This window comes from Pholcus phalangioides, unplaced genomic scaffold (assembly GCF_987345545.1).
Source record: "Pholcus phalangioides strain wild (caught in Gottingen) unplaced genomic scaffold, Ppha-v1.0 ptg000011l_1, whole genome shotgun sequence".
Lineage (NCBI taxonomy): Eukaryota > Metazoa > Arthropoda > Arachnida > Araneae > Pholcidae > Pholcus > Pholcus phalangioides.
In genome coordinates, this window is record NW_028301604.1 from 3835412 (window position 1) to 3849785 (window position 14374).

At 33.7% G+C, this 14374-nt stretch overlaps 1 protein-coding gene and 1 long non-coding RNA gene across 2 annotated transcripts in view; one reads left to right on the forward strand and one right to left on the reverse strand.

The window, feature by feature from the left end:
• The window catches only part of LOC149079955 (WD repeat, SAM and U-box domain-containing protein 1-like), a 114482-nt gene that overhangs the window by 36853 nt on the left and 63255 nt on the right, over positions 1-14374 (reverse strand). The window lies entirely within an intron of this gene.
• On the forward strand, positions 1558-4986 carry LOC149079956 (uncharacterized). Its single transcript, XR_016193518.1, has 3 exons — positions 1558-1971; positions 3162-3238; positions 4812-4986. It is a non-coding gene; the product is annotated as an uncharacterized LOC149079956 (long non-coding RNA).

Below are 14374 nucleotides of genomic sequence, written 5' to 3' on the forward strand. Positions count from 1 at the left end.
CCTAGGGTCACGTACTCCTGGGTTTTTGGGTGAAGTTCTGTTCTTTCTGCAAGCGAGAATAAAATGAGTATTCGTACGTTCCGTCACGAATAAGGAAACAATAGTGTAGGGAGGAAGACAATAGTTTGGCCGTTTTCAATACATTCTTAAATTTTGAAATTAAAAAAAAAATCAAAGTAGTTTGGCTCGTGTCATGTGCAGCATGCATGTAAAACTCCGTGAAGATTGGCCGAAAATTATAGATTTGTAACAACAAAAACGCAGAATAACAATCAAAAATATAAATGTTAGTCAGACCAGGGCAGGTCCTAGAAATTTTGCCGCCTGAGGCGAATAATTTTTTGCCTTCCCTTGGATACTACTACTAAACCACACATGCCCCTCGTCCATATTCCTCTGCGGAACTTCTAAGGAATTGGTATATGTTGGAATGTGCGGGTTCGTGTTGTGAACCTAATGTGAGGCTTGTTTCTGCGTAATGCTTGTTGTAGTGTTGCCATCTGCCTCCTATTTTTTGACCTATGAGTGAAGTGTAATGATTGAAGATTTTACTGTTGTAGGTCTGTTACTCTCTGTGGGGAGACTTATCAATGGGAAGATCGGCTTGAATTCGCCCTTGGATACTACTAAACCACACATGTACCTCGTCCATATTCCACTGCGGAACTTCTAACGAATTGGTACAGGCTGGAATGTGCGTGTCCGTGTTGTGAACCTACCGTGAAGCTTGTTTCTGTGTAATGTTTGTTATAGTGCTGCCATCTATCACATATTTTTCGAACTATGAGTAAAGTGTTATGTGTTTGATGATTTTACCGTTGTAGGCCTGTTGCTTTCTGCGGCGAGACTTTTAAATGGGGAGATCGGTTTGCATTCGCACCTCGAAGTTGGGAACCACAGAATACCAACTTCAGCCAACCACCACTGCGGCGACGGTGGGGTTCGAACCCGGGACCTCGCGATGCGAGTCCGTCACTGTGACCACTCGACCACCACAGCGGCGCCCCTTGGATACTACTATCTGGAAAAAATTTTCTTTCTTTGTCTGTTACCCTAATACAGTGGTTCTCGAAGTGTGGGTGACTCTTTGGGAAGGGGCGGATGACACTGATGATTTAGAGAAGTAGTTCTCGAACTTTTGTCACACGTGGCTCTTTTTTGCAGTGATAACGTTTATTCGCGGCTCCCCAAAATAGTCTAAGAAAGAACCACTTCAAAGCAATGAAGGATGGGTGCAACTAGAAAAGATATAGTCCGGCTATGTCCGGCCTATCTGTAGAGACCGGTGGCACTTTTTGGAAGTGCAGGAGAGGAAGTGTATTGAGATGATTGAGCATTGAATAGTTTGAATAGGAAGTATTGTATTTACTTGTGCTTATTTACCAACTCGTGCTCACCTTTCAAAATGATTTCGATGTGTCAAAATCTGCGAGAGTAAAAACACCGCCATAACAAATTTTCCAAAAAAAAGAAATGCTGCCCTAGGCGGCTGCCTCGTTGCCTCATGCCTATCGCTGGCCCTGAGTCAGGCTGATTCAGGGGGTGAACTATCTCTGCGGTCCTTAGCGGAAAAAAAGTAGTTGAGCGCCGAAAAGTCCTTAGCTGGCCAGTAGTTCGACTTTTCGATACTATCTCTAAGCTAAGGACTTTTTTTTAGTAGTTACTTAGGACCGCTGCTAAGGACTGCCTAGCACCAGTCCTAAAGCAGCAAGAAAAGTAGTTCACGGCGGCCATCTTGGAAAAGAGGAAATTTCGTCTCTGGCCGCGAGTTCTCGCTGTGATATTTAGTGATGAAATATGCTGTTTTTTTTTCGAATTAAACAATTTTTTACGATAATAATGACAGATAAAACTTAGATTATGTCTTCGATGTCATCAAAGTTGAAGTGATTCATCATTATATCCTGCAAAACTAGATGTTGACATCGGCGATCGAAGCCACGACGAAGTGCTAGCATGTTCATTACTGAGGTAAGAATTATTTTATTGCTATCGAACTATATAAGAAGAGTATTTAGAAATTTTCTTAATATTTTTTTGCTCGGTAAATGCGTTATTTAAAAATATAAATGGACATAATGTCACGCAATCAATAGGGCAGTGGATCCCACTTGGTAATGCTGAAAAATATCAAATAGCCCATGTATACTTTGGATTGTATTGAAAATATTTACATGGCAAATGAAACATAAATCTACAATTACGATAATATCAGATTGAAATTTTACATTCTATGTTTTTTGCCGTATTAATTTTTTTCAATGAAAAATTATGTCTAAATAAATTGAGCATGTGTGTAAATAAATAATTTGAATATTGTTGGCACAATAAAAATTGTGTTTGGATGACTATGCTATGAATAATCGCCTATAAATAAGGAAATTGAAAATTTGTGTTTTAGATCAACCTCCCTTCAATGCACAAAGTAACTAATAAGCTACAATTCATTGATAATAAATTATAGCACCTAAATGACAAAAAATTTAATAATTTTTTTGTGATGAGTAATGGTGAAATTGAAATAAAGCATGGTAAAAATTGGCAGTAATGTTAAATATTAAATTTTGTAAAACTCGTGCACTAAAGGATTAAAATATAGATTTGATATTTTGAACTGTTCAAATGAACAATATTGTAATACTTAGTGGAAGTTAAATTTTGAGAAAAAAATCATGTGCCACTTCCTGAAAAATTGCACTCTGTAACTCGCTATGAGATGAGGAATATTTAATAAGGAATCATTATATTGTTTTGTTGATAAGAAAAATGAAATTCGTACAATGGAACTAAAAAACAAAGTTGGAATTTCAGGCACAGTTTTTATTGAGGTATATACATTATAACTAGAGGAAGCAGATTAGTGTTTGAAACGTATTACTACTTCAGTATTTGGGTTATGGCCTTGCTGTGTGTGTTCAAATTTAATTTTTTGCCAAAAATTGTTTTTGATTTTGTGTGTATGGGTAAACACAGAAAACAAATTTCCATGTCGAATATTTAAGAACTTTAAAATATAACATTTTGAGATGTTATGGAAGTGAAACTTTTAACGAGCATTTATTTTTTAACAATGTTGTTAGTAAACAGCTGAGAGATTATATATATATTAGTGTATATACATTTGTGAGACTTTTCTAACTCTGAAAAATTTTGTTTCCCAGGAACTTGGCTGTAGGTAGCTACGAAGTAATGTGAAGGTTTTTAAGGTTACGAAACAATCCCCCCAGAGCAAACAAAGGTAATTTTAATTCTTTGTATTTGACTTTGAGCAACAGTTTCCATTATTATTTTCATGTAAAATGAAATATTTCCATGCATGATTTAATGACATAAATTTTAACAATCATCATTTTCACTGATTTCATTTGTATCAACAACCCTAGTGGAACAAATACAGTCGAACCCGATTTAACACCACCATCCCACCCACAGAATTTTGACGTTGTATCAGATCATAATCATAATAGCGTTTCGGAGAGGCTGTATTACATAAATTCACATGTTTATTAAGAAATGTTGTATTTCAGTGTCTTATTTATGTTGCACCATGATTAAAATAACCTATTTTATACACATTCAATTTTAAGTTGAGAAAATTCATAAAAATTGTAAACTGTACAATCACTTGAATATTTCTCAATATAAAACTCAACAGAAACATACTTCTCTCTGAAATTATTGTAATTTCAGCGACACATTTTATATGTGCAAAAACAAAATAAGCAAGGGGGAATGGTGGCATTGTTTTTAGTCCATACCATATTGGTTTCTCTCGAGAAATATCTTGCTATGAGTAATTATCTTTATAATAATTTTTTCATATACTATTGAAAGAACAACTGTTTTTGATATAATTGAATTGAGGAAATTAAGATAGACGATTTCTTAATGGCTACCTATACCACTCAAAATTTGACCAGTGCAAGTAAAAACATGTACTGTTGAAAAACTTGTCTTGGCTATATAAATGAGAGGGAGGACATTAAAAAAAAACTGAGAAGCTTTACTAACTGAAAAGCAATATTAATTCTTTGAAAAACGTGTTATATTTACTGATGAGCAAATTTTGTGAATGGAAATATTAAAACAATATACTTGATGACAAATAATATCATACTTTTTAACTAGTGAGACCATACAACACTGCAAAATTTCTATGTTAATTTAAATAGGGGTTCCCCGATCCACAAGAGGTTTCTAAGGATGTGTTTTAGAGCAAAGCTGAAAGAGTAGAGTGAAAATATATAGTAAGCTGCGTGCCAATAGGTTTTTGCACTTCATCTGTCTGACCAAAATTTTAGGGTAGAAACATGGCTCGAAAAAGGCGCGGGCCAAATTTTTTGGAAGCCAAGCATATTTTTAGAAGAAATAATCCGAAGTAAAAAAAAATTATATTCAACTTTTTCAGCACTTAGTGATGATCTTGACATGTTGGAAGATTCAGACATAAACTCCAAATATTTTATGATCTGCATAGAAAATTTTAGGTGTCAGTATGAATTTTTTTTTTTGCAATGTTGGCTCTTAAGATTTAGTTGCTCCAAGCCCTAGGTAAATACATCTAGACATGAACATGTGCATCTATGTGGAACGCCAGGCCTCCCTTGCAAAACACAGTTTATACATTTTGGATCCTACTGTGATAAAATGGTGGCGAGACGACTCAATGTCGACTAAGTGCTATTGTGCACGAATTATCTCTACTTATACAACTAAAGACTGCGTTATAATTTGAAATAAAATATACAGTACATTTAAATATTGATAAGCATAATAAAAGTGTTTTTTTTTCTTCCTCTTTTTAATTTCAGGTAAATCAACATTTGAAGATGCAGATGAAAATTTATGAATCTTAAAAAATTATATTCTTGAAAGATGCGATTTCTAAGAAAAGTACAACCAATAAATTGTGATTATGATAACTCTCTATGAACATATGTTTGAAATAAAATGTTTTTGTATGACAAATCATATGTGCAAGTTGTTATTTAATTCATGTTTCTATTAATCAATTTCAATCAATCATTCATCTTCTAATCAACTCAAATGAAATATATTGTCAAAATGAAAGTTATCAGGTGAAATTATTTGTTGGAAGCTAAATATGAAACAGATAAATTGATGAAAGATCTTTAATATAGACGTATATATATTTTAAATATTGAAGTATTCACTTCCATTAACAGGTAAGTGCTCATTCATAGAAAATCGTGTTCTGATATTTTTTAATACTGAGGAGAAACCCATAGTTTGAAATATAGAACTGCAATACGCAGTAAGGCAGCTAATTCTTTTAATTATAAATTATCAATAATTTAATATTTTAGTTGCTCCAAAAATAATTTGCAATTCATTGTTTCAATGAATTTAAAAGGAATAAAAATGGATAATAAAAAATCATTTTTAACAAATTGGTCTTAAAAAAAAGTGGCACTCAATATTAAAAATATTCAGCTGGGGCCCCCAAGGCGAATAGGGGGCCCAAAAGTCTACAATTATTTTGCATAATAACCCTTTCAAGAAGAGCCCCCCCCCCCCAAAAAAAAGGAAAAGTCTGCCCCGGAACGGCACACTACGACCATAGGCTCAACTAGTGCCGGTAACCTTAATTTAAAATTTTGCATTTTGTTGTAAGAATTTTATTTTTTTCAAATTTTGATTTCATCAGTATGCGACCCGCTTATATGCAGCTGGGGTCCCAGATACTCGCTTTTTCAAGTATCCAAAAGTTGGATCCATGAGCTCGGACAAGAAAAATACCGAATCTTATTCTAAAAAAAGTCGCAAGATGAAAAATGCAACGTCTCATACGTTTACAAAATAATTAAACTAGCTGGCGATGTTAGAGTAAAAAAAATTGCAAAGCACGGGTGACAAAAATGTGTGGCGAGTCCCTCGGAAGAAAAAGTTTGTTTACAATCAGTTGTAAACATGAAATCGCTGCCACCACCCACTGCGGAAAAACGATTGTTAAATAATTAGTAGTAGTTGTAGGCTTCAAACGGCATCCCGATTGGTTAGCGATCTGTTACTCTCGAAACCAAAAATTTTCTCTCCCTCTAACTACTGTTTCACGTCACGTGACCTTAAGGACTGGTAGTTCATAGTACCTCTTAACTACTAGTAGTTGAAGCGGTCCTTAGCTGCAGTCCTCCGACCGGTAGTTCATTAGGACTAGTAGTTACTAAGGACTGCAGAGATAGTTCACCCCCTGGGTTGTTAAAATTTTGTAACACAATAAAACAACTTACCACTTTTAACCCTTTCTGCGGTTTTATAAATTTCACTGATCCGGAATCTAGTTATTTAGTTATTTTCACTGTGCAAGCAGTGGGAATAACTAAACCCTCTATAAAAAGCTACATATTTTTTCAATAAGAAAAATTTTCTCCGATTTTGAGCAAGTGATAGTGCTTCCCTTCATCCAAACTCCGAGAACATTAAACCGAGGAAGAAAAAGACTCTATCTTTTCCTATTATTTATACTGTACACATATTTCTATAGTACCCTCCCGAAGGGGGGGAAGGATATATTTCAAATACCATCTCTTTCCTTTCGAAATCAAAACTATTTGAACAAAAGCTGATTCCCTCCCTCAACCTGACGATCACTTACAGTTGATCGTCAGGTTGACAGGAGGGATGAAAAACACGTTCGTGAAAAAATTCTGCTTTACAGAGATCTCTGTCATTTCCAGAATAAGAGGGTTTTGAGGAGGTGAGATATCTCATAATTACCGAAATACAAAGCATCAAGTTAGGCGAGATATCTCGTTATTGCTACTGAGAGTGTTAACCGGCATAGCTTTAACCGGAACTCTAGTCGTACTTGATGCTGTAATTGAACTTAATATGTTACAACTATGGGGGGGGGCATGTTCAATTCCTAGTATACGTAAGTTCCCTTTTACAACTATAAAATGTAATCTCCAAATTTTTAATTTTATTTATTCACTGAATATTCAAATAATAATCGGTATACATGTGATGCAATATTTCTCCATGAAGTATCGAACTCATTCAATGCACATATGTAATTAATTTTACACTAGTTTCAATCTCTCTCGTTCAATCGGAATTTTCCCTGAATCAGTCTCAGGCTGGTTATAAGAAAGGCTCTAATGTGTATTTATGACATTCATTATTATTAATCATTTATTATTAATTGTTGTTCAAGAACAATATAAGGATCAGCAATCAGTTTGGCACAGTCTTTCCTTGAATAATCGGGGGTAAATGTTCTATGTAGTTGATGAACCCCCTTTTTTCAAACCGTGAATAATTCAAGTGTTGGTGTTTCTGCAGCCGTTGTTCCGCATCGGACCCCTGTAAACGTCCCGAAAATTCGGCGATGACAGCTATATGAAAGTACAACTGTAACGAATTATTCTAGTTAAAAGGTAGTTATCATAAATCATAAAAAAACGGTAGTTCTACTTAAATAAAAAACTGAATCATCCAAAATGAAGCTTGACTTCCGCATCAGAATAGTTGGACTTTTGAAAGCACACTCACACACACACACACACACAAAAAAGAGATAAAAAGACGAAATCGTCCATCTCATTAAAAAAGCCTGATGCTGTTCAGGGATGAACAAAAAAAATAAAATAAAAAATTAAGAAATGAGAGAGAGAGAGAAGTGTCAGTAGCAATATATCCTTAACACTGAAGACTAAGTAAGTAAGTGAGTAAGTAATTGGCAAATGGGTAAAAAACCCAAGAAATTTTATTCAAACAGTGTCAGGGTAAGATGACAGGCTAAAAAATAAAATAAATAAATAACAGTGAGAAAAAGAGTAATTTTTTTTTTTTTTTTTAGAGAGTGTTGCAACTCATGTATGTATACATAGTTCTGTACATACAGTAAAGTATGGAAAAATGGGAATACGTGGAAGGGAGGGTTGAACGAAAGAGGAAATTCGCAATTTGGCATAGTTAGCGCGGCATGAGCTCAGTTGATATCTGAGCCACAATTCTCCATGTCTGTCTCTTTTAAAAGAATAAAAAATTACTCGAAAAAAAGGAGAGAGAGAGAGAGAGAAAAAAAGTCAATATGGATGTGAAGAAGATGAATAAAAAAATAAAAAAATTATGAAATAAAATATAAAAGATGAAACAAAAGAAAACAAACGAAAAAGAGTAATGCTTACTGATAACAGGAAATGAGATTTTGAGTCAGGGGTATGTATGATCTCTGTATGTCCTCTTCATCTCCAGAAGTTCTTTTCTATTGATGCTGTTGCTCTAGCGCGTTTAATAAGCTAATGCGCTAGAAGCGTTGAAAAAGCGTGAGAACGTGACCTGAGCTACCCGATCTTTTTTCTTCCCATTTTTTTTTTTTTTTTTTTTGCCCATTTATTATTATTTTATTTTATGACGCGTCGTACTAGTAGGTTACTACAAATCCGCGAAAGGGTTGCCGATCAAAAAATAATAATAACAATAAAGAAATTAGCACATGCTCGTTTTATCATAAACCTAGAAAACGCATCCCGTAATTAACCATTATGTCATTAAATATCGTTCAAATATATTTCATTCAATTCGTGAATCGTTGATTAGAAGTAATGATGAAGTCTACGATTATAGTAGGAAATTATACATTGTGTCTACAAATGATTGGATCGGTTTCAAGATTTTATTTCAGTTTGTTTATTTTGATGTATGATCTGGAAATTTTACGTTTACAGGTGAGCGCCTCTGTTATCCGGACCAACTGGGACAAGGATGATCCGGTTTTAATGGAATTCTCGGTTAAACGAAGAAGATGGGAAATCATTCCGAAATTGTGACGACTATTTAAAAATGATACTACGAATTACTATACATGTGCTATATAGTGTCAGGGCTGCCTTTATCAGCAGCGGGGCCCGGCATAAAAAAAAAATATTGGGGCCAGAGGAGTCTTAATAATTTTGGGGGCTCTTAGCCCCGATTTACATATTTTGTGAAACCGGGGAGAGGGAATCAGCATCCAAAAATTCATAAATTATTACAAAATATACAGGCGCTGAAAATATCCATACAAGAAAATATAGACACAATTAAATTTAAATTAACAAAAAAAAAATGAAATTTTTGAACTGAAGAAAAATTTAAATTAATGAAAGAAATGATTCCAAAACCAATTAATATTAAGACGTAATGAAAGAAATTGTTTGAGAACTAATGAAAATTCAGAATCGATGAATGAAAAAAATATGAAAAATAATTGGCAGATAATTCCAGCACCCGTGAAAATTGAGAATAAATGAAAGAAATAATTCAAGAATAATTGATGAAAATTAAAAATTACAAAAAATGATAAAAAAATTTAGAATTTATGAAAGAAATGCTTTCAGAATTGATGAAAATTCAGAATTTGTGAAAGAAATGCTTTCAGAATTGATGAAAATTCAGAATTTGTGAAAGAAATGCTTTCAGAATTGATGAAAATTCAGAATTTGTGAAAGAAATGCTTTCAGAATTGATGAAAATTCAGAATTTGTGAAAGAAGTGCTTTCAGAATTGATGAAAATTCTGAATTTGCGAAAGGAATTGTAAATTGTGAAAGGAATTGTAAATTGTGAAAGGAATTGTAAATTGTTAAAGGAATTGTAAATTGTTAAAGGAATTGTAAATTGTTAAAGGAATTGTAAATTGTTAAAGGAATTGTAAATGTAATTACCGTAAGTGCGGGGCCCCGATGCGACTGCATCTGTCGCACATTCCTAAGGGCGGCTCTGCATAGTGTAGCAACATAATGAAATCATTTACTCAAGTAAGGAACGGTTTTCTCAACCGATTAACCAGCATAGCAGAAATTACTAAAGTCCCTGTAAAATGCCACATTTTTTATAAGAAGTGGACTTTCTCCCGATTTTTAGCAGGTAGAAAGTTAAAGGAATATGAAAATGCATTCCATTGAGGAATTAGCTTTACACACACACACAAAATATCTGGGCTATAATCAATGGCTTTTAAGAAGACGAGATATTTCGTTAACGCAGTTGAGAGGGTTAAGGGAAAGATCGAGTTAAAGGAAGGAATCCGGATGAGAGGTTCTATTGTATACAGAAAAGGTTTTTTTTGGCATATTTTGAGTTGAATCAAAGAATCTTTAAAACCATGATAATTATTGGTGATCATCTTTCCCACCGCATCTGCTTCATCGTTTTCACAATTTTGCGTTCAAAACTCCACGAATATTACGATGGGAGTTGGACCGACACTATCCTGTTTATACAACGTTGTAGATGACTAGCTATAATACCCGGCGCTGCCCGGGTTTTCTTCAATGAGGTTTTTTGGATGAGGACATACTTTTTTTGAGGGACATACAAACCGTGTTCAAGTTAACCAATATGGCGGCTTGCCGCACGACTCATGAAAGAAACAAATCTAGATTAAAGAAACGTAGAAATGAATGGTGTTTTTCTTTTTTTAATGGGCTCTAGATATTTCGATTTTTTTCCCTTGAACTTCAAGTTATCTTTCTGCCTGTTTCTACTTCAAAAAATGCTTAATTAAAGCTGTGGAATTTCTACGATGTACTTTACGGGCCCATAATTAATTTTAAAACATCTTAATAAGCGAATTCGATATTTCAAAAATCGAGAATTCAATTTTTAAAATTATTGATGGGACGGAAAACCCCACTAAATTTCCGCATTTCTACAGTAAAATCGGCAATTTTAACACTCATTTCTATGGGGATCACCCTTTATCTGACCCTTAAAGTGATGCTGATGATGATTAAGACGTCTATTCAAAAAGCCTCATTACTGGGAGGATCGAAAAAGTAACATAAAGGCATAAATTATTATAAATAATACTGGCAGCATCAAAGTGACAAACCATTGTAAAGGCATATACACGTCCGAAACAAAGTAAACATTCCTACAGTGATTGTTGAGGCACGAGAACCATTATTTCCCGACAGTTTTTCGCTCATTTGCCCAGCTCTGACGAACTTTTAAAGTAGCCTATCGGCAAATCGGGTACCGTTTGGTATATATACTGTGTGTGTGTGTGTGTGTGTATATATATATATATGCAAAATTTGGCTATTAATTTGGCCACTCTTTGCCGCCTGGCAGTCGAGTGGTTAGGGAACTAGCTTCTCACTGTGCAGGTCTGGGTTCGAATCCCGGTTTGAGCATGGATGTTTACTAACACTAACAAATTCCCTGGACGGATCATGCTGATCCCTTGGGAATACGTGAGGATCGCGTTATTATTAAAAATAAATAAATAAATAACTGCAATTTAGATCTAAAATTGTAGATTTGTATAGAGAACATACACAGAGACAGACAGACAGAAAATCAATTATATATATATTGATGTTCTATAAACAGGAGTCGGTTTTTCAATATGTCTAAATACAAATCATTGGCAGTTTAAAAACATCAAACGCTTTCTTGCCTATTTGACACCATCTTACTGATTATAAGACAACCACTATTCTCTTGTGACAGCGAGAAAAAGCCAAAACAATTGAGAGATACTCGTTTCTTGTAATATCAACTCAATCGTCATATCTTCAATGAAGCCGGGATTAAACTATAAAAGTTTTTTCATAAAAGTTGAAAAATGAACTTTTATGAAACTTTTATAGTGTAATCCCGGCCTAAGGTCAGGATTGCACCATAAAATTTTTTTCACTATAAAGTTCGTTCATAAAACTTGAAAAATGCAACCACTAAGCAGATCGAATGTAACCAATAAGCTTGTTGGCTGTTTTTTTTTAAAGTTTTGTAAAAGATCTTTTATCATAATTTTATAGTGTACGTGATAACACTATACAAAGTTTTTTAAAAGCTCTTGGATAACACTTAAAAAGTTCAACCAAGAAGCGTATAGGTTACATCCGAGCGAATGCAATAGGACTTATTGGTTGTCTTTTTCCATGCTTTGTAAAAGACCTTTTATCAAACGTTTATAGTGTAATCCCTGTCTTAGGCCAGGATTACACTATAAAAGTTTTGTAAACGTGCTTTTACAAAACTTGAAAAATACAACCAATAAACAGATCAGTTGCATTTGCTCGAATGTAGTCAATCAGCTTATTTTTCAAGTTTTATAAAAGCACTTTTACAAAACTTTTATAGTGTAATAACCGGCCTTTAGGTCGGTATCGTCGGTAAACGTCTATTGTGTAATAACCGGCCTAGGCCGGTATTACACAATAGACGTTTTACAAAAGTTTTCATATAGAATAACTTTGACAAAGAAATATGATACTGTAATGGTCAACTTTGATACGAAGATGAAGTTAACTTTGTTAACGAAGTGCATAGTAAGAGTCACACTTTATTTTAGTAAAAATAAGTTTGAATAAAAGTTTTATAAAAGATGTTCGTCAAAGAACTTTTACAAAACGTTTATAGTGTAATACCGGCCTAATCGTTTGAAGATGCCCTTCTAAAATTTATTGATTTATTCTGAAATTTTTAATGAATTTCAAATTGGAATTTTTTAAATCGAAAACATTTAACATAATAATGATCATTATCACGATACATTTTCATGATATTTTATCATGATCGATTTATCATGATATTTTCAACTTTTCAAAGCATGTGTGTGTTTATAATAATTATATACATGCAGAGTATAAGCATGAATATGGTTATCTTACAATGATTTTTACGAATAGAAAATAAATTGGATTTTCACCATTAGGCTAAAACATTCCGCTTGACCGTAAGTGAGGTCGGAAAAATGCAACATTGCAATAATAAGGCTTGATGGTTCCAAGTGTAATGATCGAAGAACTTATTTTATATTCAATTTCATAACATACGCGTGATCGATACACGCACGAATCATTTCCGCAGTATCGTGCAGTGATTATGTTTATAAGACGCTTTTTTAGATCAGGTGGTGATCTGATAAACATGTTAATTCAAATATTCTTTCTCAGCAGCCACAAATCATGACAATTCCAGTTAGAAGAACCTTGTGGCTAAGTATTTGAAACTGTATGTGTTGAGATTATGTCATTATCTCATAGGTTGATATGAAGCGTCTCCATCACAGTTGCAGATGAATAAAAAAATTGAACTTGTTCGAAACTGTGTTCAGAAAAATATCATAGGGTAATTGTCAAGGTTCTTGTTATCCGTGATAAATAGATATATTCATGAGTTACCTCATTAAAGTCACCTGAAATATATTATTCAATGCCTCTTTGTGATACAGTAAAATCCCTCTTTCTAATAAGAGCCACCATTAGGGGTGGGCTACAGGTGCGGTCGCACCGGGCCCCGCATTTTGTTAAGCCAGCACTCGCGGTAAATTTTGGAAGCTTTCATTGATTCTTAAAGATTCTTAAATTCTGGGGGGTTCCCGTTAATTCTGAATTTTTAACAGTTCTGAAATTATTTCTTTCATCTATTCTCTTGAATCATTTGTTTCATCTATTCTCTTGAATCATTTGTTTCATCTATTCTCTTGAATCATTTGTTTCATCTATTCTCTTGAATCATTTGTTTCATCAATTCTTGAATCATTTGTTTCATAAATTCTTGAATCATTTGTTTCATCAATTCTTGAATCTATTGTTTCATCAATTCTTGAATCATTTGTTTCATCAATTCTTGAATAATTTTTCATTAGTTCTAAATTTTCATTCACCTTTAATTATCTCTTTCATTAATTCTGAATTTTCATTGGTGCTGGAAACACACATTTCTTTAAATTATTTTTAATTCATCAATTCTAAAATTTTCATTTGTTTGCTTTCCTCGTTAGTATAAAATTACCTTCAGTGCTGAATTTTCATAAAATTTTGTGTCAATTTGCATTTAATTGTGCGTTTAACACTTTTTCCATGGATATTTATCAGCATTTCTGTATTCTGGAATAGTGGATGCCGATTCCCCTCTCCCATAAAATATATAAAATCGTGGCAAAGGGGCTCCTAAACATTTTTGGTGCCCCGAAATTGTTGAGACGCATAGGGCCCTACGTCTGGTAACTCGCTCTTAACTGTCAACCCTCTTTTACTGCCAAATAATTATTTCCTTGTATAATGAACCTTTGTCTAACGGTCATACTTTTTTACGGACGCATTTTTTGTTTCGCCGGTGCCCGCAAAAGAGGGGTTTTACTTAAGGAATGCATATAGTATATAGTGTCGTAAATCTCTGTTTTGGTTGGATATTATGCATAATCACCGATAAAAATCCGGTGATTATGCATTATCACCGATTTATACATTTATCATAACGTTATATACAGGGTGATCAGCGAATAAGCCCATATTTCAAAATTAAATATCTCTACAACAAAGATCAATAGAATTATGCGGTAAACTTTACGTTTATTAGCAAAACTGTAAGAATGTTGTACAGAAATTTCGAAAATTTAGGTTTTTTTTTAATTT